Raw genomic sequence first — 27,836 nt, 5'->3', positions numbered from 1 at the left:
TACTGCACCCAAAATTTTTCTTAATCCAACATCGAGGTCGCAATCTGCTTTGTCGATATGAGCTCTCAAAAACAATTACGCTGTTATCCCTAAGGTAACTTAATCTTATGATCATAAATTATGGATCAAAACAACAAACATAAATAAATGATATAATAATGAAGAGTTTATTTATTCTTCATGTCACCCCAACAAAACATCATCATTAAGTATAGAAAGACAAACAAAATACTATATAAAAATAAAATGTTAAGCTCTATAGGGTCTTCTTGTCCTAAAGAAAAATTTAAGCCTTTTGACTCAAAAGTTAAATTCAAAAATATATTAAGAGACAGTTGATTTCTCGTCAAGCCATTCACTCCAGCTACTAATTAAGAGACTAATGATTATGCTACCTTTGCACGGTCAAAATACCGCGGCTCTTTAAAAATCTGCTCAGTGAGCAGGCCAGACCTGAAAGTATTTTCAAGAGGACATGTTTTTGATAAACAAGTGGAAATCAATTTTGCCTAGTTCCTTATAATAAATTCACAGGGTAAAAATTATATACAAATAAATATACAAATTCTATCATATTACAAAAATTTTAAAATTAAATAAATAATCTTAATAAAAAACCTAAAATAATTATAAAATCAAAATAAAAAATAATGAACTAAAACGTAATCTTAGAGATAGCTGGTTTAAAGCTTACTATTATATTTTATAAATAAATTATAGGTTATTAACTTCAAAGCTTATCCCTTAAAGAATAAATAAGTTAATATTTATACTTAAATTTATACTTAAAAAATGAAATAGAAACAATTAAATTCAAAAAATTAAATTTTTTCTTTAGAAACTAGATATCTTGAGAAACGATTAACATCTCATTTCTATAAACAATTTAATAATAATTATGAAACATTAACTATAAATTATTTATAAATCAACCCAAATCGAGACAAGTAAAATAAATACTAAAATTTTGATAAACCCTGATACAAAAGGTACAACAAATAAAATCTACATTTTAAAAATTTAAAATAATATTTCATAAAACAATTACATTACCAATAAACTATAATTTAAAAAATCAATTCTACAAAATATACTAAGACAAAATTCGACAAAATTATTTATTAAATAATTAAATAAACAAAAAATAAATATAATAAAGTAAATAATCAAGGTATCCTGATTTGCACAGAAAAATTTTCAGTGTAAATGAAACACTTTACTAATAAGTTATATCTTGAAACTCTTACTAGATACACTTTCCAGTACATCTACTATGTTACGACTTATCTCATCTAAATTGAAGCTAAATTAAAACAATAAATTAGAATAATCAATCATGAGAGCGACGGGCGATGTGTACACACCTCAGAGCCAATATCAGTTAAATTAAATAAATTAAATTACTATCAAATCCACCTTCATTAAAAGTATTTCACCATCAAATCCGTTATCAACAAAAATCTATTGTAATCCACCTCCTCTTAACTATAAGCTGCACCTTGACCTGAAATACTTTATAATTATAAATCTTGAGAATTATAACTCTAAAAAGATTCTCTGATAACGGAGATATACAAACAAATAAATTAAGTAGAGTAAATCGTGTATTATCAATCACGGGGTTGGTTCCTCGGAATGGAATGAGATACCGCCAAATTCTTTGGGTTTAAAGGCCCTAATTAATAGTACCCTGGTAAATATAATTAACATTTAAAATAATAGGGTATCAATCGTATAACCGCGGCTGCTGGCACGAATTATGCCAATACTAAATCAATTGCTAAATCCAGAATCACTTGATAATTAAATCAAATTACTGCAAAATAGAATATTTAGTTTAACAAAATTTACATATAATACAAAGAAAAAGTGAATAAATAAGCAAGAATCAAACTTTTGGAAACAAAATAAGAAATTCAAAAATTTATAAAATTAAGAAAAAATAAAAGATTCAAATATTTAAAGAAAAAAAAAGAAAAAAACACAAATAGTGATAAAAAAAACGAAACGCGCCCTCGAATGACCACAACAACTTCTCTATTATATATTTAATAAAGATTAATATGGAACATGTATACCAATAAATGTATTATATTCTTTCTTATTTAATCTTTCTTTTCACTAAGAATAAAGAAAGATTAAATAAGATAATAAATATATTTTATACAATTACGTAAATTAATGTATTATGTTATTAATATAAAATAAACTTTATATTAAGTTAACTTAAATATTAATTAATTAAATAATTTAATTATAGAAAATATATCTAATTATATTATTATAATTAATATAATTATTTATAGTAATATAATATTTTATATTTAATATTATAACTTATATTTATTATATCAATTATAATAATATTTCATATTAATTTACATATTGTATTATAATTTATAATATTTTCAGCTAAAAACATAAGTAGCTATAATCCTAGGTAAATAAATGTATTAATATAATCACTTAATAATAATGAAATAACATTATAAGTTTTTAAATTTAATTAAATGCAATATATTAATATAAATTATTTATTGTATATAATATATAATATTTGTTCAAATTATCCGAACCGAGATAAATTAATTAGAAATAACCAAAATAATACATAAACAAATTTTCAAAAAACTTTTTTAGTTTATGTATTAAATATAAACGAAGTGCCTGATTAAAGGGTTACCTTGATAGGGTAAATCAAGTAAATAAAAATTACTTCATTAAAAATTACAGAAGACAGAATTAAACTACCTCCTTTAGTATCAAAAACTAACGTGCATCATACACCTTAATGTAAAAAGGTAAGCTAAACAAGCTATTGGGTTCATACCCCATTTATAGAGGTATCAATCCTCTCCTTTTTAATGACCAACAACTCTACAAAGCTTCTCTTCCTATCAACATTAATGATAGGAACAATCCTGTCCATCATCAAACTCCTGATTTGGAGTTTGAATAGGACTTGAGATCAACTTACTTTCATTTATTGCGCTCCTAACAAGAAATAAAAATATAATAATAAATTAATCATCAATTAAATATTTTATTGTCCAAGCAATAGCATCGGCAATACTATTATTTTCAATTTTGCTGATTCAAATAAAATATCCAATAGGATGAGAAACAGAATTTATCCCATCAATAATAATCAGATCTAGATTATTATTAAAGATCGGGTCTGCACCTTTCCATTTCTGATTTCCAGAAGTAATAGGAGCTTCAAGATGAAATAACTGATTAACACTAATAACATGGCAAAAAATTGCCCCAATAATGGTGTTATCTTATTGTATTCAATTAAGAACTTTCGTTTGAACAATTATCATTCTAAGAATTATTATTGGGGCAATAGGTGGTTTAAATCAAACATCTCTACGACAACTTCTAGCATATTCCTCAATTAGACATTTAGGGTGAATAATTAGATCTCTAACAGTTAGAGAAATCATCTGAGAACTATACTTTATTATTTACTCTCTATTAAGATTAATTATGGTCTTATTATTTAAGCAAATAAATCTATTTTTTATAAACCAAATTTATTCAGCCAGAAATATAAAAACTGAAATTAAATTCATAATATTTTTATCTCTTCTGTCCCTAGGTGGTTTGCCACCTTTCCTTGGATTTCTACCAAAATGAATTGTAATACAATCATTGATAGAAAATAACATAACAACTACACTCCTGGAAATTGAAATAAGAACACCGTGAATTCATTGTCCCAGGAAGGGGAAACTTTATTGACACATTCCTGGGGTCAGATACATCACATGATCACACTGACAGAACCACAGGCACATAGCCACAGGCAACAGAGCATGCACAATGTTGGCACTAGTACAGTGTATATTCACTTTTCGCAGCAATGCAGGCTGCTATTCTCCCATGGAGACGATCGTAGAGATGCTGGAAGTAGTCCTGTGGAACGGCTTGCCATGCCATTTCCACCTGGCGCCTCAGTTGGACCAGCGTTCGTGCTGGACGTGCAGACCGCGTGAGACGACGCTTCATCCAGTCCCAAACATGCTCAATGGGGGACAGATCCGGAGATCTTGCTGGCCAGGGTAGTTGACTTACACCTTCTAGAGCACGTTGGGTGGCACGGGATACATGCGGACGTGCATTGTCCTGTTGGAACAGCAAGTTCCCTTGCCGGTCTAGGAATGGTAGAACCATGGGTTCGATGACGGTTTGGATGTACCGTGCACTATTCAGTGTCCCCTCGACGATCACCAGTGGTGTACGGCCAGTGAAGGAGATCGCTCCCCACACCATGATGCCGGGTGTTGGCCCTGTGTGAATCGGTCGTATGCAGTCCTGATTGTGGCGCTCACCTGCACGGCGCCAAACACGCATACGACCATCATTGGCACCAAAGCAGAAGCGACTCTCATCGCTGAAGACGACACGTCTCCATTCGTCCCTCCATTCACGCCTGTCGCGACACCACTGGAGGCGGGCTGCACGATGTTGGGGCGTGAGCGGAAGACGGCCTAACGGTGTGCGGGACCGTAGCCCAGCTTCATGGAGACGGTTGCGAATGGTCCTCGCCGATACCCCATGAGCAACAGTGTCCCTAATTTGCTGGGAAGTGGCGGTGCGGTCCCCTACGGCACTGCGTAGTATCCTACGGTCTTGGCGTGCATCCGTGCGTCGCTGCAGTCCGGTCCCAGGTCGACGGGCACGTGCACCTTCCGCCGACCATTGGCGACAACATCGATGTACTGTGGAGACCTCACGCCCCACGTGTTGAGCAATTTGGCAGTACGTCCACCCGGCCTCCCGCATGCCCACTATACGCCCTCGCTCAAAATCCGTCAACTGCACATACGGTTCACGTCCACGCTGTCGCGGCATGCTTCATGTGTTAAAGACTGCGATGGAGCTCCGTATGCCACGGCAAACTGGTTGACACTGACGGCGGCGGTGCACAAATGCTGCGCAGCTAGCGCCATTCGACGGCCAACACCGCGGTTCCTGGTGTGTCCGCTGTGCCGTGCGTGTGATCATTGCTTGTACAGCCCTCTCGCAGTGTCCGGAGCAAGTATGGTGGATCTAACACACCGGTGTCAATGTGTTCATTTTTCCATTTCCAGGAGTGTATTATAACCATTATGGTTGTATTTACTACAATTACACTTTATTATTATATACGTATTAGATTCTTAGCCCTAATTATGTCATACACAGAAAATTCATGATCTATAAAAATAAAGTCTCAAAAATCAAGAATTATTCTCCCTATAACAGTAATAATTTCAACAAAAGGATTAATCTCAACATCAACCTTAATCTCATTATACTAAGGACTTAAGTTAACTAAACTAATAACCTTCAAAGTTATAATTAAAAGAATAATCTTTTAGGCCTTAGTAAAATTTCACACCTCTAGAATTGCAGTCTAGAATCATAATTGAATATAAGGCCTAAACACATGGTAAGAGAGAAACATCTCATAAGTTGATTTACAGTCTACCACCTTAAATTCAGCCATCTTACCGCAAAAATGATTATTCTCAACAAACCATAAGGATATTGGTACTTTGTACTTCCTATTTGGAGCGTGAGCAGGAATAGTAGGAACATCAATAAGAATACTTATTCATGGTGAACTCGGCCAACCAGGATCTCTAATTGGAGATGACCAAATCTATAATGTTATTATTACAGCACACGCATTTGTAATAATTTTTTTTATAGTAATACCTATTATAATTGGTGGATTTGGTTCGTACCATTAATAATTGGTGCACCAGATATAGCATTCCCACGAATAAATAATATAAGTTTTTGATTACTACCGCCTTCACTAACCCTATTTCTTACATCTTCTATAGTAGATAACGGTGCTGGTACAGGGTGAACAGTTTACCCCCCTCTTGCAGGAGCTATCGCACATGGAGGAGCATCTGTAGACCTGGCTATTTTCTCACTTCACTTAGCAGGTGTATCATCTATTCTTGGTGCAGTAAACTTCATTACAACAGCAATTAATATACGATCAGTAAGTATAACTCTAGATCAAACACCTTTATTTGTATGATCTGTAGCTATTACAGCTCTTCTCCTCCTTTTGTCGCTTCCAGTAATAGCAGGGGCTATTACTATACTACTAACAGATCGAAATTTAAATACATCATTCTTTGACCCCTGCGGGAGGAGGTGACCCAATTCTATATGAACACTTATTTTGATTCTTTGGGCACCCAGAAGTTTACATTTTAATTCTTCCATATTTGGAATTATCTCTCACATTGTATGTCAAGAAAGAGGAAAAATTGAATCATTTGGAACACTAGGTATAATTTATGCTATATTATCAATTGGACTAATAGGATTTATTGTATGAGCACATCACATATTTACAGTAGGAATAAACGTTGACACACGAGCTTACTTTACATCAGCAACAATAATTATTGCTGTACCTACAGGAATTAAGGTATTCAGATGATTAGCTACACTATATGGAACTAAATTCAAATTCAATCCGCCACTATTATGAGCTTTAGGATTTATTTTTCTATTCACAATTGGTGGACTAACAGGGTTAGTATTAGCAAACGCATCACTTGACATCGTATTACATGATACATAATATGTAGTAGCCCACTTCCATTATGTATTATCTATAGGAGCAGTATTTGCAATCATAGGAGGTGTTATTCAATGATATCCATTATTTACAGGATTAACTATAAATAATACATGATAAAAAATCCAATTTACAATTATATTTATTGGGGTAAACTTAACATTATTCCCTCAACACTTCCTAGGACTAGCAGGAATACCACAACGATATTCAGATTATCCAGATGCATATACATCATGAAATGTAGTGTCAAGAATTGGGTCTACAGTTTCTATTGTAGGAATCATTATATTTATTGCAATTATATGAGAAAGAATGGTTACAAACCGAGCAAACATATTTAGAGCTAATATAAGAAGATCAACAGAATAACTACAAAATAACCCACCTGCAGAACACAGCTACTCAGAACTACCATTAATTTCTAGATTCTAATATGGCAGATTAGTGCAGTAGATTTAAGCTCTACAAATAAAGGATTGATCTTTTATTAGAAAATTCATTAATGGTAACATGATGAAATTTATCCCTTCAAGATGGAGCTTCCCCATTAATGGAGCAATTATCATTCTTCCATGATCTTACTATAGTACTATTATTATTAATTACAGTAATTGTAGGCTATACTCTAAGTTATGTATTATTTATTGCCTATACAAACCGAAACATACTTCACGGACATTTAATTGAAACAATCTGAACAGCAGTACCAGCAATTACACTAATTTTCATTGCACTCCCATCATTACGACTACTATATTTACTTGATGATTCAGTAGATGCAATAATCACAATTAAAACAATTGGACGACAATGATATAGAAGATACGAATATTCAGACTTTATAGACGTAGAATTTGTCACTTATATAACACCAGAACAAGACCTATAAAATGACGGATTTCGACTCCTAGATGTAGATAACCGAACAATTCTACCAATAAATACGGAAGTACGAGTATTAACAAGAGCATCAGACGTTCTACACTCATGAGCAGTACCTGCATTAGGGGTTAAAATTGACGCAACGCCAGGTCGACTAAACCAAGGAACATTTACAATAAACCGTCCTGGATTGTTCTTTGGACAATGTTCAGAAATCTGTGGAGCGAACCACAGATTCTTACCAATTGTAATTGAAACAACTTCAGTAAACTTATTTATCAAGTGATTATCTAAGATAATCTAAGGAGTTAGTTAAAATATATAACATTAGAGTGTCAATCTAAAATAACTAAACAATTAGTACACCTTGAAATACATCAGATGACTGAAAGTAAGTAATGGTCTCTTAAACCAAAATATAGTAAATTAACGACTACTTCTGATGGGAAAATTTAATCCAAATCCCTCAAATATCCCCTCTCATATGATTCTCCCTATTCATTATATTTTCGGCTACATTAATTTTATTTAATCAAATAAACTTTTTTTCATTTAAACCAAATCTTATTAATAGAGCAGAAAAAAGAGCAATTGATATAAAAAACTTAAATTGAAAATGATAACAAATTTATTATCAAAAAATGACCCATCAACTAATATCTTCAATTTATCATTAAATTGAACTAGAACATTCTTAGGATTATTATTAATCCCATCTATGTTTTGACTTACACCATCACGAATTAATATTATTTGAAATAAACTAAACTTAACCTTACACAATGAATTTAAAACATTACTAGGACCAAAATCATTTAATGGAACAACATTCATCTTCATTTCAATCTTTATTATAATACTATTTAATAATTTCATAGGATTATTCCCTTAGATCTTTACTAGAACAAGACATTTAGCATTAACATTTGCAATCGCTCTACCTATATGATTAAGATTTATGTCATTTCTATGAATTAATCATACCAATCATATATTTACACACCTTGTTCCTCAAGGAACACCGCCTGCATTAATATCATTTATAGTATTAATTGAAACAATTAGAAATGTCATTCGACCAGGTACATTAGCAGTACGACTAGCAGCAAATATAATTGCAGGACACTTACTATTAACATTACTAGGAAATACAGGACCATCTATAGCAATAAACTTAATTTCACTATTAATTATTGGACAAATACTTCTATTAATTCTAGAATCAACAGTAGCAATAATTCAAGCTTATGTTTTCTCAATTTTAAGAACTTGATATTCTAGAGAAGTATACTAAACCTATGTTAACAACTCACTCAAACCACCCATTCCACTTAGTAGATTACAGACCTTGACCATTAACAGGAGCAATTGGAGCAATAGTTTTAGTATCAGGATTAGCAAAATGATTTCACCTATTTAACATTAACTTATTTATAATTGGATTTGGAATTACCTTACTATCTATAATCCAATGATGACGAGATGTAGTACGAGAAGGAACATACCAAGGACTACATATGGCATTTGTATCAATTGGATTACGATGAGGGATAATTTTATTTATTGCATCAGAAGTACTATTCTTTGTTTCATTTTTCTGAGCATTTTTTAGAAAAGACTAGCACCTACTATTGAACTAGGAATATTATGACCCCCAATAGGAATCCAACCTTTTAATCCTATACAAATTCCATTACTTAATACAGCTATTCTTTTAGCATCAGGAGTAACAGTAACATGAGCACATCATAGTTTAATAGAACATAATCATACTCAAGCATTACAAGGACTATTCTTCACAGTATTACTAGGACTATACTTCACTATACTTCAAGCATATGAGTATTGAGAAGCACCCTTCACCATTGCAGACGCAGTTTATGGATCAACATTCTTTGTTGCAACAGGATTCCATGGGCTACATGTAATTATCGGAACAATCTTCTTATCAACATGTCTCCTTCGACATTCAATAAACCCATTCTCACCAAGACACCACTTTGGATTTGAAGCAGCAGCATGATACTGACACTTTGTAGACATAGTGTGATTATTCTTTAGATTTATTATCCCAATAATTGTTATAATCCTTGCAACAACACTATCAAAAAAATTAATTAATGACCGAGAAAAAAGGTCACCATTTGAGTGTGGATTTGACCCAAAAAGATCAGCACGAATACCCTTCTCACTTCGATTCTTCTTAATTGCAGTAATTTTCTTAATTTTTGACGTAGAAATCGCACTAATCCTTCCAATTGTAATTATTTTTAAAACTTCAGATATTATAATCTGAACAATATCAACAATATTTTTTATTATAGTATTACTAGGAGGACTATACCATGAATGAAATCAAGGAGCCTTACAATGAGCAGAATAAAGGATTGTAGTTAACTATAACATTTGGGTTGCATTCAAAAAGTATTGATATAATCAATCAACCTTAAATAGAATAAGAAGCGAAATATTGCAGTCAGTTTCGACCTGGAAGGTTGGTAAATAAAATACCCTTATTCTTATTAATTGAAGCCAAAAAGAGGCGTATTACTGTTAATAATATAATTGAACTATAAAGTTCCAATTAAGGAAATGTAAAGTCAATATGAAAGCTGCTAACTTTTTATATAAGCGGTTAAATTCCGTTAACCTTTCTAAAGTTTATATAGTTTAAATAAAACATTACATTTTCACTGTAAAAATAATATATGTATATTTATAAATATCTAAAAGTAAAAATACTTCCTTAACATCTTCAGTGTTACGCTCTAATCATAAGCTATTTAAGTAAACGAAAAATAATACCACCAAAATAAACATTCAAAAAATAAAAGTTAAAAGATAAATCTTAAAATTAGAATCATATCAACCTTGTATATAACCAACTAAATAAAAAAATAGTCTATATAAACCTTGACCACCATATAATTCACCCCAACCATAATCAAATGATTTAGATGAATAATAACCCAATTCTAAAGGAATATACCTAATAAACTTAGTTGAAAGGAAAGGTATAAACCACATAGAACCAGCAAATCTGACAAAAGAAAGTATACTTAAAGAAAATAAATTTCGAGAAGAGTCAAAATTAGAAATAAGATAACCCAAATAAGCACCCAAAACAACTACAGTAATAGTCAAAAACTTTAAATAATAGGGCAAAGCAATAACATGAGGAATAGGAAAAATTAATCAAGACAAAAGACTGCCGCCAAAAACAGCAATAAATAATAAACCAATTATACCAAATGAAATATAATAACCCTTATCATCAAAAGAAAATCTAGAATAAAAATTATTATCACCAGACATTGAATAATAAAAAACACGAAAAGAATAAGAAACGGTTAAGCCGGTAGAAAAGAAATAAAGAAAAAAATTTAAACAATTAATTCATCTTAAACAAACCATTTCAAGAATTAAATCCTTTGAATAAAAACCAGCTAAAAATGGTATACCACACAAAGACAAACTAGAAACATTAAAACAAACTGAAGTTAAAGGCATAAAATTAACAATAGAACCTATAAAACGAATATCCTGAGAATCCTTTAAATTATGAAATATTGAACCTGCACACATAAACAATAAAGCCTTAAATAAAGCATGAACTAATAAATGAAAAAATGCAAGTTTTGGGTAAGCCATAGCCAAAATTCTTATTATTAAACCAAGTTGTCTTAAAGTACAAAGATCAATAATTTTCTTCAAATCAAATTCAAAATTCGCCCCTAAACCAGACATAAATATAGTTATACAACCAATGAAAAGCAAAAATCAACCACAATTATAAGCATCTAATATTGGTCTGAAACGAATTAATAAATAAACCCCAGCAGTAACAAGAGTAGAAGAATGAACCAAAGCAGAAACAGGAGTAGGAGCAGCCATAGCAGCAGGAAGCCAAGAAGAAAAGGGAATTTGAGCTCTTTTAGTTATAGCTGCTAAAACAATTAATATAGTAATAAGCTTTATTTCAAAAGAATTAGAAATAAAATCATAATAATAAATGTAATTTCAGCCACCAAAATTTAATATTCAAGCAATAGAAATTAAAATAGCAACATCACCAATACGATTAGAAAGTGCAGTTAATATACCCGCACTATAAGATTTCACATTTTGGTAGTAAATAACTAAACAATAAGAAATTAAACCTAAACCATCCCATCCTAATAAAATTCTAATCAAATTAGGACTAATAATTAAAAAACCTATAGAAAGAATAAATATTAAAACAATAATAATAAAACGATTTATATTTTTTTCTCCCAATATATAGTCCTCTCTATAATAAATAACCAAAGAAGAAATATACGTAACAAAAGACATAAAAATAAGAGACATTCAATCCAAACTTAAAGTCATAACAACGATAGAACCATTTAAATTAAAAAGTTCTCATTCAACAAAAACTCTATAATCAATTAATAAATAATAAACACCCAAAAAAAATTATAGTTCTAGAAAAAAATAAAGAAAAAAAACTCAAAGAACAAATATAAAACAAATTCACGGCCCAAGATGAAAAAATTCATATAATTGATTCCACAAAACAACATTTTTAATTAAAATACTTAAGCAACCTAAACAAAAAAATACTCACCCTTTAAACAAAGAATTTTTAAAGGTAATCAATGTAAAAGTAAAAGATGATATTCACGAAAATAACCAAGAGAACAACTACAAACACCAGAATAATAATTACCATGCTGAGAATAAGAATACATGTATAAAGTATAAACAGCTCTAAAAAAAGACAAAAAAATTAAAGCAAAAAATCTAAAAGAAGATCAAGACATAATTCTATTTAATAATCTAAGTTCACCTACAAAAATTTAAAGAAGGAAGAGCAGCTATATTAGAAGAGCTCAAAAGGAATCTACGTAAAGCCATTCTTGGTATCAAACTAATTATACCCTTGTTAATTAATAATCTTCATCTACCTAAAAGCTCATAAATAATATTAGATAAACAAAATAAACCAGAAGAACACAAGCCATGACCAACCATTAAAGAAAGAGAACCTATACAACCCCATCAATTCATAGTCATCAATCCTCCAATAACTATTCTTATATGAGCAACAGAAGAATATGCAATTAAAGACTTTAAATCAACCTGACGAAAACAAATAAATCTAACAATAACCCCGCCAGATAAACCTAACGACAATCAAAAATAATTAAACTTTAAACCCAAATAAGAAATAACCTTCATAACACGAAAAATACCATAACCACCTAACTTTAATAAAGCACCAGCAAGAATCATTCTACCTGAAATAGGGGCCTCAACATGAGCCTGAGGAAGCCATAAATGAACCAAAAATATCGGCATCTTAACTAAAAAGGCAAGAATTATAAACACATAAAATATAAAATAATAAGAACCAAAATCAACCAATAAAGGAAAATACAAAGTATTAGAAAAATCGTAAACCCTAAATAAAACTAATAATAAAGGTAATCTAGCAACCAGAGTATAAAAAATTAAATACACACCAGCCTGTAAACGTTCAAGTTGATAACCTCAACCTAAAACGAAAAGAAAAGTAGGAACTAATCTAGCCTCAAAAAATATATAAAAAGAAAGAAGACTCAATCTAGCAAAAGAACAATAAAGCATAATCATTAAAATTAAGACTATACAGACAAAAAATTAGAATGATAAGAACTTAAATAAACTGAACCTCTAGCAGTAATTATTAAAGAACAAATTCAAAAACTAAGCAAAATCAAACTAAAAGAAAAATAATCAATACCAAAATAATATCTAATCATATTCAAATCCGCATATGAATAAACACAAATCATAAAAACACAACTAGACATAAACATTAAAGAATGAACCAACCATCACCAATTATTAACCAAACAAAGAGGGATCAAAAAAATAGTTATAAATAAATACTTTAACATCAAGATAAACCAAAAGAATTTAAAAAATCATTCCCATGAGAACGAATTATTGAAACTAAAATAGAAAGACCTAAAGCACCTTCACAAACAGAAAAAACCAAAAAAATAACAGGAAAAAAATAATCATAATCAAACTCAATAAGAAAAACAATAATTAATATAAATAAAGAAAGAACAATATATTCTAATCTCAAAAGAACCATTAATAAATGCTTATGTTTAGAGGAAAAAACATATACACCAGCAAAATAAATCAATAAAGAAGTAAAGACAGAGAATATAAACATTAGTTTTAATAGTTTAAAAAAAACGCCCGTCTTGTAAACCGGAAATAAGTTCAGCCCCACTTTTAAAACTTCAGAGGTGGAAAAGCTTTCCATCATCGGTCCCCAAAACCGATATTTTTAATAAACTAACCCCTGAAATGATCAAAATAATAATTATATCGCTATCAAACGTAATAAATATTAATTTTATTAAATTAAGACACCCAATATCAATAATGCTTTTCATTATCCAACAAACTTTTTTAGTCGGGCTAATAACAGGAACAATAATGGAAAGATATTGATTATCATATATTTTATTTTTAACGTTTCTTGGTGGTATATTACTTCTATTTATTTATATTACGAGAATTGCATCAAACGAAATATTTCAACCTAAATCAATTACGATAATTATTACCTTTACTATATGAGTATTTATTATATAAATATTAATTATTCTAGATATAACAATATTTATAGACTTTTTCAAGAATACTGAAACTATAAATATTGATAATTCAATCAATTATCAAGAAATAACAATATCTTTAGAAAAACTATATAATAGACCAACATTTATTATTACAACAATAATAATAATTTATTTATTTTTGGCACTATTAGCAGTTGTTAAAATCACCAATATTAACCAGGGGCCTATTCGTAAAATAAGATAATTTACTAATGAATAAACCCTTACAATTAAGACATCCTTTAATTAAAATCATTAATAACTCTTTAGTTGATTTACCTGCACCAACAAATATTTCATTTTGATGAAATTTTGGGTCTCTACTAGGACTATGTTTAGTAATTCAAATTTTAACCGGACTATTTTTAGCTATACATTATACATCAAATATTGAAATAGCGTTTAGTAGTGTAGTTCACATCTGCCGAGACGTAAATAATGGTTGAATTATTCGAACCTTACACGCAAATGGAGCTTCTATATTTTTTATTTTTATTTATTTACATGTAGGGTGAGGAATTTACTACGGATCTTACATATACATGCACACCTGAATAATTGGTACAGTAATTCTATTCTTAGTTATAGCAACCGCATTTATAGGATACGTTTTACCTTGAGGTCAAATATCATTCTGAGGTGCAACAGTAATTACTAATTTATTATCAGCAATTCCATATTTAGGAACAGATTTAGTTCAATGGGTATGACGAGTGTTTGCTGTTGATAATGCAACATTAAACCGATTCTTTACATTTCATTTTGTAATGCCGTTTATTATTGCTGCAATGGCAGCAATTCATTTATTTTTCCTTCACCAAACAGGGTCTAATAACCCTTTAGGCCTAAATGGAGATATTGAAAAAATTCCATTTCACCCATACTTTACTTTCAAGGACTCTATTACATTTGTATTAATAACATCATTATTAATTATATTATGCTTGATTAATCCTTACCTTCTAGGGGATCCAGATAATTTTGTACCTGCTAACCCATTAGTAACTCCCGTCCATATCCAACCAGAATGATATTTCTTATTTGCATATGCAATTCTACGATCAATCCCTAATAAGCTAGGAGGTGTTATTGCATTATTCTTATCAATTAGAATCTTAATAATTTTACCATTTTATAATAAAACACCATTTCGAGGTATTCAATTCTATCCTATTAATCAGATTTTATTCTGAATTATAGTAGTTGTTGTATGCTTATTAACATGAATTGGTAAACGACCTGTTGAAGAACCTTACATTATAACAGGACAAATCTTAACAATTATCTACTTTACATACTTCTTAATTAATGTACATATTGAAAACGCATGAGATAAACTAATTAAGGAATAATAAGTTAATTAGCTTAGGAAAAGCATATGTTTTGAAAACATAAAACTAGAAGTTTAACTCTTCTATTAACTTTTCTTTAAAAATTTCACTAAATAAATGATATACCTGGGGGAGTTGCTAATCTCCTACCAGGCGCCTCCCCAGGTGGCGGATAGGGGAATGCTCACCTGAAATGGTGGGTACCGGGGAAATAAAATACCCGGGGTGGACCAAAACTAGCAAACTAGGGCACGACGGTTCCACACGTCAGTGGCGTTTTCCCGACAGCGTCTGTTCCACAAATTAGTGGCGGCTGATTTGTGTTTCAAGGCTCCACAACCTTGATCCTACCAACTGGCACATGTCAGACCAAAATACAATTACAAGTAAAATCCTGGTTCGTGTATGTAATAACAAAAGTACCCCAGGTGGTGAAATCCACCCACCTAGCAAGAAGGTGGCAACCTGTCTATCGGATTCTGGGGAGACCGGACCTACACGACTTGTGAGTGGATCGGAGCACTCTGGAAAACTTCCCAAAAATGAAGATTACATTGGAACAGTAAACATACGGACACTAATACAAACGGGAAAATTATACACATTAACAGAAGAATTAAAGAAGCTGAAAATCCAAATCCTAGCAGTACAAGAGACCAGATTTCCTGATAATCAAATCACTGACTACAATGGCTTCAGAATTTTCAAAAGTGGAACGGACAGAAAAATTGGTAAAGGGGCAAACATGCTTGGTATGGCCTTTACGGTCGAAAAATCCTCAGTTAAATTTGTAAAATCTGTAAAAACTATTAGCAATAGACTAATGTTTCTTAGGTTGAAACACAAGAATAAATATTACACCCTAATTAATGTTCACGCACCCTGCAACGTTTACAATAGAAAGGACCTAGACAATGTGGATAAATTTTGGGAAAGATTAGAACTTGAAATGTCAAAGATACCGAGGAATGATGTCAAAATACTTCTTGGAGATTTCAATGCACAGGTTGGCAGAGAAAAGAAATACAGGAAGACGGTTGGGCTATACCCAGCACACAAACTGACCAACAAAAATGGCATGCGACTAATCCAACTTTGTCAACAATTCAACATGAAAATCAGCTCAACGTCGTTCAATAAGAAACCAAGAAAACAGAAGACCTGGAGATGCCCTATAAGCCAATTGGGAGAATTTCAAATTGACCATGTGGCCATCTCATATAACTTCCAAAAAGAGATCAGAGATATCCAGGTTAGGAGAGGTGCAAATATTGACTCAGATCATTAACTCACAAGAGTTCGGGTCCAATTCACCCCAAGAAGGAAAACACCAAGATTTCCACCAGCAATCCAAAAATTTGACCTACAAAAACTAACAGAATCAGAAACAATTAAAAAATGGGAAAATTCTCCCACAAACAACTGGGAAACATTCAAGGAAAAAATCACAAAAAAGCGAAGGAGCAAATACCATTGAAGAAGAAGCACAAACATCCATGGTGGAATATGGAATGCGAAAAGGCAATTCAAGTTCGTACAGAAGCCTTTGCAAAGTACAGTTCAAATAAAAATGGGAAAACTCTTCAAAACTTTTTAGATACACGGAAACTTTCAAATAAACTTATTAGACAAGAGAAGAGAAAGTATGTAACTCAGCAACTGGAATCAATAGAAGCAAATTTTAAAAATTATAATACGCATGGATTCTACAAAACTTTTGCAAACCAAATTAAAGGGTATATCCCTCAAAATGTCTGTTTTCGGAAATCAGATGGGAATCTGGCACTGAGCGACGAAGAAAACTGTGAAGAATTAGCCAAATATTTTGAAACGCTACTAAACTGTCCAGAACCAACAGAAACTCTTCTAATATCCAGCACTAAAGCCCCGCAACAGCAAGACTCTATACCGCCAACTGAAGAAGAAATTATCAAACACATAAACAAACTCAAAAATAACAAAGCATCAGGAGAAGATGGAATTGTAGCCGAATTTCTCAAAAGTCTAGGGTCTAACTCAATAAATGAGCTAGTTAAAATTATTCAAAACATATGGGTTACTGAAGAAATACCAGAAGATTGGAAATGTGCCCTAATACATCCGTTACATAAAAAAGGGGATAAATCGGATGTGAACAACTATAGAGGAATCTCCTTACTTGCCGTCACACACAAGATATTATCAGCTTGTCTTCTTGAAAGAACACAAAAACTGCTAGAACCCAAAATCTCAGATTTCCAAGGTGGTTTCAGACCTAACAGATCATGTCCAGAACAAATTTTAAACTTGAAATTGTTTACAAGGATGAGACAAATGCGAAGGAAGCCTACAGTATATGTCTTTGTCGACTTTAAAAAGGCATATGATTCAATTCACAGACCCACACTATTTAAAATTCTTGAAGAGCAAGGACTGGATAAGAAGACATGGAACATCATAGAGCAGACATTAACAAATACAAAATGCAAAGTGAAATTCATGGGAAAACTTTCAAAATCATTTGAGATAAAAACTGGGGTTAGACAAGGTGATGGATTATCACCTCTGTTATTTAACATAGTTCTGGATAGAGTCATGGCAGAATGGGAAAAAGAACTCAAAAAAGAAAAGTACTGGAAACCAATATCACTGGGAACCAAAAAAGATGACCTACAAATCCCCTACTTAGCCTACGTAGACCATCTTGCAATAATGGCAGATTCTAGTGATATGGCAGTCAAACAGATAGAAACCTTAAAAGAGTGTGCAGCAAAAGTTGGCCTACAAATATCTTTTGAGAAAACGGTGTTTACAACAACAAATCTAGAAATTTCTAAGTTACAAACCAAATATGGAGAAATTAAGAGGGTACCATACTTTAAATATTAAGGAGAGATAATTTCTGAAAAATACTCACAACAAGAAAGAATATTAAAAGCTCGTAGGGGCCTAGGGCTGGTCCAAAACATTTACAATAAAAAATGTCTATCTATAAATACAAAAATTAAACATTATAAGTCGGTAATTAAACCAATAATGCTATATGCCACCGAAACCTTGACACTTAAAAGAAAAACAGATACGGAAAACCTGAAGAAAGAGGAAAGGAAAATCATTAGGAAAATTCTGGGACCAAGATGGACCAAAGAGGGGTATAGATTACAGAAAAATTCTAAAATTGAAGAATATTCTAACATAGAGATAGACATGAGGAAGAGGCGTCTAAAATTCTATGGCCACATAATGAGACTTCCCGATCACAGACTTACAAAAAGAATAGTAAGATACGTAGCATCCCTTGTTAATGGAGGAGAATGGATCAAAAATGTAAAGAAAGATCTGGAATTAGCCAACATTACTACTGAAAACATGAACAAAAGGAACAATTTCAAACTTAAAGTTGACAAATGGGAGGTCAAACCAGAGACAAAAGCGCCGAGAACTGGAACAAAATGGAGCGAAGAAACAAAAGCTGAATTCTCGCAAAGAATGAAGACCTGGTGGGCAAACAAGAAGAATAAGAAGCCCCAGAAGTGAACCATCTTTACTTAGCGTCTTCCATGTTAGGAGCTTTACGACTAATAATAATAATAATAATAATAAAAGAAATAAATAAAATCTTTAAACCGACAAAGAAAATAAAAAAATTTAAAGATAAAAGCAAAAAACTTTTTCTAGCTAATACATTAGCTTATCATAACGAAAACGTGGTAATGTTCCCCGAACTCAAATAAACCCAAAGGACATTACAGCAAGCTTAATAAAAAATATAAAAGAATAAAAATCACCACCTAAAAAAATTAAAGCTAATAATATTCTTATAAAAACAATTCTTGTATACTCAGCTAAAATAATTAAAGTAAATCCACCTGCACCATATTCAATATTAAAACCTGAAACTAACTCAGATTCACCTTCGGCAAAGTGAAAAGGAGTACGGTTAGTTTCAGCTAAACAAGAAGCAAAACAAGCTAAAGCTAAAGGAAAAGAAATAATAATAAATCAACAATAAAGCTGATAATTTATAAAATCAAACATGTTAAAACTACCAATTAAAATAAGTAAAGATAATAAAATTAAAGCCAAACTAACTTCATATGAAATTGTTTGAGCAACAGAACGAAGAGAACCTAATAAAGAATAATTTGAATTAGAAGACCAACCAGCAATTATAACAGTATAAACACCTAATCTAGTACAACATAAAAAAAAACAAAAATCCATAAGAAAAAGAACACATATAAGTGAAGTAAGGGAAAATTACTCAAACAGCCAAGGAAATTATTAAATTAATAACAGGAGAAAAATGATAAAGTAAATAATTATATATAATAGGAATTGGCTGCTCCTTACAAATTAACTTAATAGCATCAATAAGGGCTGAGGAATTCCTACACAACCTACTTTATTAAGGCCCTTTAGAATTTGGATATAACCTAAAACCTTACGCTTTAATAAAGTTAAAAAAGCAACACTAATTAAAACACAAATAACTAATAAAAGAAAATTCAAAATAAACATAAATAAATCATAAAGTATCAATACTATTTGTAGAAAAAATCTACATAAATGAATTCTAAAATCAACACATTAATCTGTCAAAATAGTAATTGAATTAGTATTAATCAATAACATAAAATATATTTCAACCATATGGTCCTTTCGTACTAATATGAATCAATAATCTTAGGATAGAAACCGACCTGGCTCACGCCGGTCTGAACTCAGATCATGTAAGAATTTAAAGGTCGAACAGACCTAATCACTGGGATACTGCACCCAAAATTTTTCTTAATCCAACATCGAGGTCGCAATCTGCTTTGTCGATATGAGCTCTCAAAAACAATTACGCTGTTATCCCTAAGGTAACTTAATCTTATGATCATAAATTATGGATCAAAACAACAAACATAAATAAATGATATAATAATGAAGAGTTTATTTATTCTTCATGTCACCCCAACAAAACATCATCATTAAATATAGTAAGACAAACAAAAAACTATATAAAAATAAAATGTTAAGCTCTATAGGGTCTTCTCGTCCTAAAGAAAAATTTAAGCCTTTTGACTCAAAAGTTAAATTCAAAAATATATTAAGAGACAGTTGATTTCTCGTCAAGCCATTCATTCCAGCCACTAATTAAGAGACTAAACCTTTGCACGGTCAAAATACCGTGGCTCTTTAAAAATCTGCTCAGTGAGCAGGCCAGACCTCAAAGTATTTTCAAGAGGACATGTTTTTGATAAACAGGTGGAAATCAATTTTGCCTAGTTCCTTATAATAAATTCACAAGGTAAAAATTATATACAAATAAATATACTAATTCTATCATTATTACAAAAATTTTAAAATTAAATAAATAATCTTAATAAAAAACCTAAAATAATTATAAAATCAAAATAAAAAATAATGAACTATAACGTAATCTTAGAGATAGCTGGTTTAAAGCTTACTATTATATTTTATAAAACAAATTATAGGTTATTAACTTCAAAGCTTATCCCTTAAAGAATAAATAAGTTAATATTTATACTTAAAAAATGAAATAGAAACAATTAACTTCAAAAAATTAAATTTTTTCTTAAGAAACTAGATATCTTGGGAAACGATTAACATCTCATTTCTATAAATAATTTAATAATAATTATGATACATTAACTATAAATTATTAATAAATCAACCCAAATCGAGACAAGTTAAATAAATACTAAAATTTTGATAAACCCTGATACAAAAGGTACAACAAATAAAATCTACTTTTAAAAATTTAAAATAATATTTCATAAAACAATTACATTACCAATAAACTATAATTTAAAAAATCAATTCTACAAAATATACTAGGACAAAATTCGAGAAAATAATTTTATTAAATAATTAAATAAACAAAAGATAAATATAATAAAATAAATAATCAAGATATCCTGATTTGCACAGAAAAATTTTCAGTGTAAATGAAACACTTTACTAATAAGTTATATCTTGAAACTCTTACTAGATACACTTTCCAGTACATCTACTATGTTACGACTTATCTCATCTAAATTGAAGCTAAATTAAAACAATAAAATAGAATAATCAATCATGAGAGCGACGGGCGATGTGTACACACGTCAGAGCCAATATCAGTTAAATTAAATTACTATCAAATCCACCTTCATTAAAAGTATTTCACCATCAAATCCGTTATAAACAAAAATCTATTGTAATCCACCTCCTCTTAACTATAAGCTGCACCTTGACCTGAAAATACTTTATAATTATAAATCTTGAGAATTATAAGTCTAAAAAGATTCTCTGATAATGGAGATATACAAACAAATAAATTAAGTAGAGTAAATCGTGTATTATCAATCACGGGGTAGGTTCCTCTGAATGGAATGAGATACCGCCAAATTCTTTGGGTATAAAGACCTTAACTAATAGTACCCTGGTAAATATAATTAACATTTAAAATAATAGGGTATCTAATCCTAGTTTATTATTTTAATTTCACAGATTCATTAAAAGAGCTATAAATAAATTTTAACATTTCACCCTACAAATTTATATTTTAACCCTAAAAATATAAACAACTGTTTTAACCAATAATATTCACTTGAATCAATCGTATAACCGCGGCTGCTGGCACGAATTATGAATATACTAAATCAATTGCTAAATCACTTGATAATTAAATCAAATTACTGCAAAATAAAACATTTAGTATAACAAAACTTACATATAATACAAAGAAAAAGTGAATAAATACGCAATAATAAAATTTTGGAAACAAAATAAGAAATTCAAAAATTTATAAAATTATGAAAAAATAAAAGATTCAAATATTTAAAGAAAAAAAATAGAAAAAAACACAAATAGTGAAAAAAAAGAAACGCGCCCTCGAATGACCACAACAACTTCTCTATTATATATAAATAAAGATTAATATGGAACATGTATACCAATAAATGTATTATTATCTTTCTTATTTATTCTTTCTTTTCACTAATAATAAAGAAAGATTAAATAATATAATAAATATATTTTATACAATTATGTAAATTAATGTAATATGTTATTAATATAAAATTAAATTTATATTAAGTTAACTTAAATATTAATTAATTAATTAATTAAATTAGAGAAAATATATCTAATTTATATTATTATAATTAATATAATTATTTATATTAATATAATATTTTATATTTAATAATATAACTTATATTTATTATATCCAATTATAATAATATTTAACATTAATTTACATATTATTGTATAATTTATAATATAATAACCAATTTTAAGCTAGAAACATAAGTAGCTATTTATCCTAGGTAAATAAATGTATTAAAATAATCACTTAATAATAATGAAATAACATTATAAATATTTAAAGTTAGTTAAATGTAATATATTGATATAAATTATTTATTGTATATAATAATATAATATATGCTCAAATTATCCGAACCAAGATAAATTAATTAGAAATAGCCAAAATAATACATAAAAAAAATTTAAAAAAAATTTTTAATTTATATATTAAATATAAATGAAGTGCCTGATTAAAGGGTTACCTTTATAGGGTAAATCAAGTAAATAAAAATTACCTTCATTAAAAATTACATAAGACAGAATTAAACTACCTCCTTTAGTATCAAAAACTAACGTGCATCATACACCTTAATGTAAAAAGGTAAGCTAAACAAGCTAATGGGTTCATACCCCATTTATAGAGGTATCAATCCTCTCCTTTTTAATGACCAACAACTCTACAAAACTTCTCTTCCTATCAACATTAATGATAGGAACGATCCTGTCCATTTCATCAAACTCCTGATTTGGAGTTTGAATAGGACTTGAGATCAACTTACTTTCATTTATTCCGCTCCTAACAAGAAATAAAAATATAATAATAAATGAATCATCAATTAAATACTTTATTGTCCAAGCAATAGCATCGACAATACTATTATTTTCAATTTTGCTGATTCAAATAAAATATCCAATAGGATGAGAAACAGAATTTATCCCATCAATAATAATCAGATCTAGATTATTAATAAAGATCGGGGCTGCACCTTTCCATTTCTGATTTCCAGAAGTATTAGGAGCTTCAAGATGAAATAACTGTTTAACACTAATAACATGGCAAAAAATTGCCCCAATAATGGTTTTATCTTATTGTATTCAATTAAGAACTTTCGTTTGAACAATTATCATTCTAAGAATTATTATTGGGGCAATAGGTGGTTTAAATCAAACATCTCTACGACAACTTCTAGCATATTCCTCAATTAGACATATAGGGTGAATAATTAGATCTCTAACAGTTAGAGAAAACATCTGAGAACTATACTTTATTATTTACTCTCTATTAAGATTAATTATGGTCTTATTATATAAGCAAATAAATCAATTTTTTATAAACCAAATTTATTCAGCCAGAAATATAAAAACTGAAATTAAATTCATAATATTTTTATCTCTTCTATCCCTAGGTGGTTTGCCACCATTCCTTGGATTTCTACCAAAATGAATTGTAATACAATCATTGATAGAAAATAACATAACAACTATTATAACCAATATGGTTGAATTAACTACAATTACACTATATTATTATATACATATTAGATTCTTAGCCCTAATTATGTCATACACAGAAAATTCATGATCTATAAAAATAAAGTCTCAAAAATCAAGAATAACTCGCCCTATAACAGTAATAATTTCAACAATAGGATTAATCTCAGCATCAACCTTAATCTCATTATACTAAGGACTTAAGTTAACTAAACTAATAACCTTCAAAGTTATAATTAAAAGAATAACCTTTAAGGCCTTAGTAAAATTTCACACCTCTAGAATTGCAGTCTAGAATCATAATTGAATATAAGGCCTAAACACATGGTAAGAGAGAAACATCTCATAAGTAGATTTACAGTCTACCACCTTAAATTCAGCCATCTTACGGCAAAAATGATTATTCTCAACAAACCATAAGGATATTGGTACTTTATACTTCTTATTTGGAGCGTGAGCAGGAATAGTAGGAACATCAATAAGAATACTTATTCGTGCTGAACTCGGCCAACCAGGATCTCTAATTGGAGACGACCAAATCTATAATGTTATTATTACAGCACACGCATTTGTAATAATTTTTTTTGTAGTAATACCTATTATAATTGGTGGAATTGGTAATTGGCTCGTACCATTAATAATTGGTGCACCAGATATAGCATTCCCATGAATAAATAACATAAGTTTTTGATTACTACCGCCTTCACTAACCCTTCTTCTTACATCTTCTATAGTAGATAACGGTGCTGGTACAGGGTGAACAGTTTACCCCCCTCTTGCAGGAGCTATCGCACATGGAGGAGCATCTGTAGACCTGGCTATTTTCTCACTTCACTTAGCAGGTGTATCTTCTATTCTTGGTGCAGTAAACTTCATTACAACAGCAATTAATATACGATCAGAAAGTATAACTCTAGATGAACCACCTTTATTTGTATGATCCGTAGCTATTACAGCTCTTCTCCTCCTTTTGTCGCTTCCAGTATTAGCAGGGGCTATTACTATACTACTAACAGATCGAAATTTAAATACATCATTCTTTGACCCTGCGGGAGAAGGTGACCCAGTTCTATATGAACACTTATTTTGATTCTTTGGGCACCCAGAAGTTTACATTTTAATTCTTCCATATTTGGAATTATCTCTCACATTGTATGTCAAGAAAGAGGAAAAATTGAGTCATTTGGAACACTAGGTGTAATTTATGCTATATTATCAATTGGACTAATAGGATTTATTGTATGAGCACATCACATATTTACAGTAGGAATAGACGTTGACACATGAGCTTACTTTACATCAGCAACAATAATTATTGCTGTACCTACAGGAATTAAAGTATTCAGATGATTAGCTACACTATATGGAACTAAATTCAAATTCAATCCACCACAATTACGAGCTTTAGGATTTATTTTTCTATTCACAATTGGTGGACTAACAGGGTTAGTATTAGCAAACTCATCACTTGACATTGTATTACATGACACATATTATGTAGTAGCCCACTTCCATTATGTATTATCTATAGGAGCAGTATTTGCAAGCATAGGAGGTGTTATTCAATGATATCCATTATTTACAGGATAACAATAAATAATACATGATTAAAAATCCAATCTACAATTATATTTATTAGGGTAAACTTAACATTCTTCCCTCAACACTTCCTAGGACTAACAGGAATACCACGACGATATTCAGATTATCCAGATGTATATACATCATGAAATGTAGTGTCAAGAATTGGGTCTACAATTTCTATTGTAGGAATCATTATATTTATTGTAATTATATGAGAAAGAATGGTTACAAACCGAGCAATCATATTTAGAGCTAATATAAGAAGATCAACAGAATGACTACAAAATAACCCACCTGCAGAACACAGCTACTCAGAACTACCATTAATTTCTAGATTCTAATATGGCAGATTAGTGCAGTAGATTTAAGATCTACAAATAAAGGTTTGATCTTTTATTAGAAAATTCATTAATTGCAACATGATGAAATTTATCCCTTCAATATGGAGCTTCCCCATTAATGGAGCAATTATCATTCTTTCATGATCATACTATAGTAGTATTATTATTAATTACAGTAATTGTAGGCTATGCTCTAAGTTATATATTATTTATTGCCTATACAAACAGAAACATACTTCACGGACATTTAATTGAAACAATCTGAACAGCAGTACCACCAATTACACTAACTTTCATTGCACTCCCATCATTACAACTACTATATTTACTTGATGATTCAGTAGATGCAATAATCACAATTAAAACAGTTGGACGACAATGATACTGAAGATACGAATATTCAGACTTTATAGACGTAGAATTTGACACTTATATAACACCAGAACAAAACCTAGAAAATGACGGATTTCGACTCCTAGATGTAGATAACCGAACAATTCTACCAATAAATACGGAAGTACGAGTATTAACAAGAGCATCAGACATTTTACACTCATGAGCAGTACCTGCATTAGGGGTTAAAATTGACGCAACGCCAGGTCGACTAAACCAAGGAACATTTACAATAAACCGGCCTGGATTGTTCTTTGGACAATGTTCAGAAATCTGTGGAGCGAACCACAGATTCATACCAATTGTAATTGAAAGAACTTCAGTAAACTTATTTATCAAGTGATTATCTAAGATAATCTAAGGAGTTAGTTAAAATATATAACATTAGAGTGTCAATCTAAAATAACTAAACAATTAGTACACCTTGAAATACATCAGATGACTGAAAGTAAGTAATGGTCTCTTAAACCAAAAAATAGTAAATTAATGACTACTTCTGATGGGGAAATTTAATCCAAATCCCTCAAATATCCCCTCTCATATGTTTCTGACTATTCATTATAACTTAATCTTATGATCATAAATTATGGATCAAAACAACAAACATAAATAAATGATATAATAATGAAGAGTTTATTTATTCTTCATGTCACACCAACAAAACATCATCATTAAATATAGAAAGACAAACAAAAAACTATATAAAAATAAAAGTTAAGCTCAATAGGGTCTTCTCACCCTAAAGAAAAATTTAAGCCGTTTGACTCAAAAGTTAAATTCAAAAATTTATTAAGAGGCAGTTGATTTCTCGTCAAGCCATTCATTCCAGCCACTAATTAAGAGACTATACCTTTGCACGGTCAAAATACCGCGGCTCTTTAAAAATCTGTTCAGTGAGCAGGCCAGACCTCAAAGTATTTTCAAGAGGACATGTTTTTGATAAACAGGTGGAAATCAATTTTGCCTAGTTCCTTATAATAAATTCACAAGGTAAAAATTATATACAAATAAATATACTAATTCTATCATTATTACAAAAATTTTAAAATTAAATAAATAATCTTAATAAAAAACCTAAAATAATTATAAAATCAAAATAAAAAATAATGAACTAAAACGTAATCTTAGAGATAGCTGGTTTAAAGCTTACTATTATATTTTATAAAACAAATTATAGGTTATTAACTTCAAAGCTTATCCCTTAAAGAATAAATAAGTTAATATTTATACTTAAAAATTTAAATAAAAACAATTAACTTCAAAAAATTAAATTTTTTCTTAAGAAACTAGATATCTTGGGAAACGATTAACATCTCATTTCTATAAATAATTTAATAATAATTATGATACATTAACTATAAATTAATTATAAATCAACCCAAATCGAGACAAGTAAAATAAATACTAAAATTTTGATAAACCATGATACAAAAGGTACAACAAATAAAATCTACTTTTAAAAATTTAAAATAATATTTCATAAAAC

The 27,836-nt window shown here is 30.1% G+C and overlaps 1 long non-coding RNA gene across 2 annotated transcripts; it reads right to left on the bottom strand.

The window, feature by feature from the left end:
* Window positions 1–27,836, bottom strand: LOC126185170 (uncharacterized). 2 transcript variants are annotated; one of them, XR_007536975.1, is made up of 2 exons: window positions 27,259–27,836; window positions 1–453 (listed from the first exon to the last, which is right to left on the bottom strand). It is a non-coding gene; the product is annotated as an uncharacterized LOC126185170 (long non-coding RNA). The 2 variants fall into 2 exon arrangements; XR_007536974.1 differs by lacking the exon at window positions 27,259–27,836 and adding an exon at window positions 20,673–21,243.

Source organism: Schistocerca cancellata, chromosome 4, assembly GCF_023864275.1.
Source record: "Schistocerca cancellata isolate TAMUIC-IGC-003103 chromosome 4, iqSchCanc2.1, whole genome shotgun sequence".
Lineage (NCBI taxonomy): Eukaryota > Metazoa > Arthropoda > Insecta > Orthoptera > Acrididae > Schistocerca > Schistocerca cancellata.
Note: the sequence above shows the minus strand (reverse complement) of the source record. Positions and strands in the feature narration are given on the sequence as shown.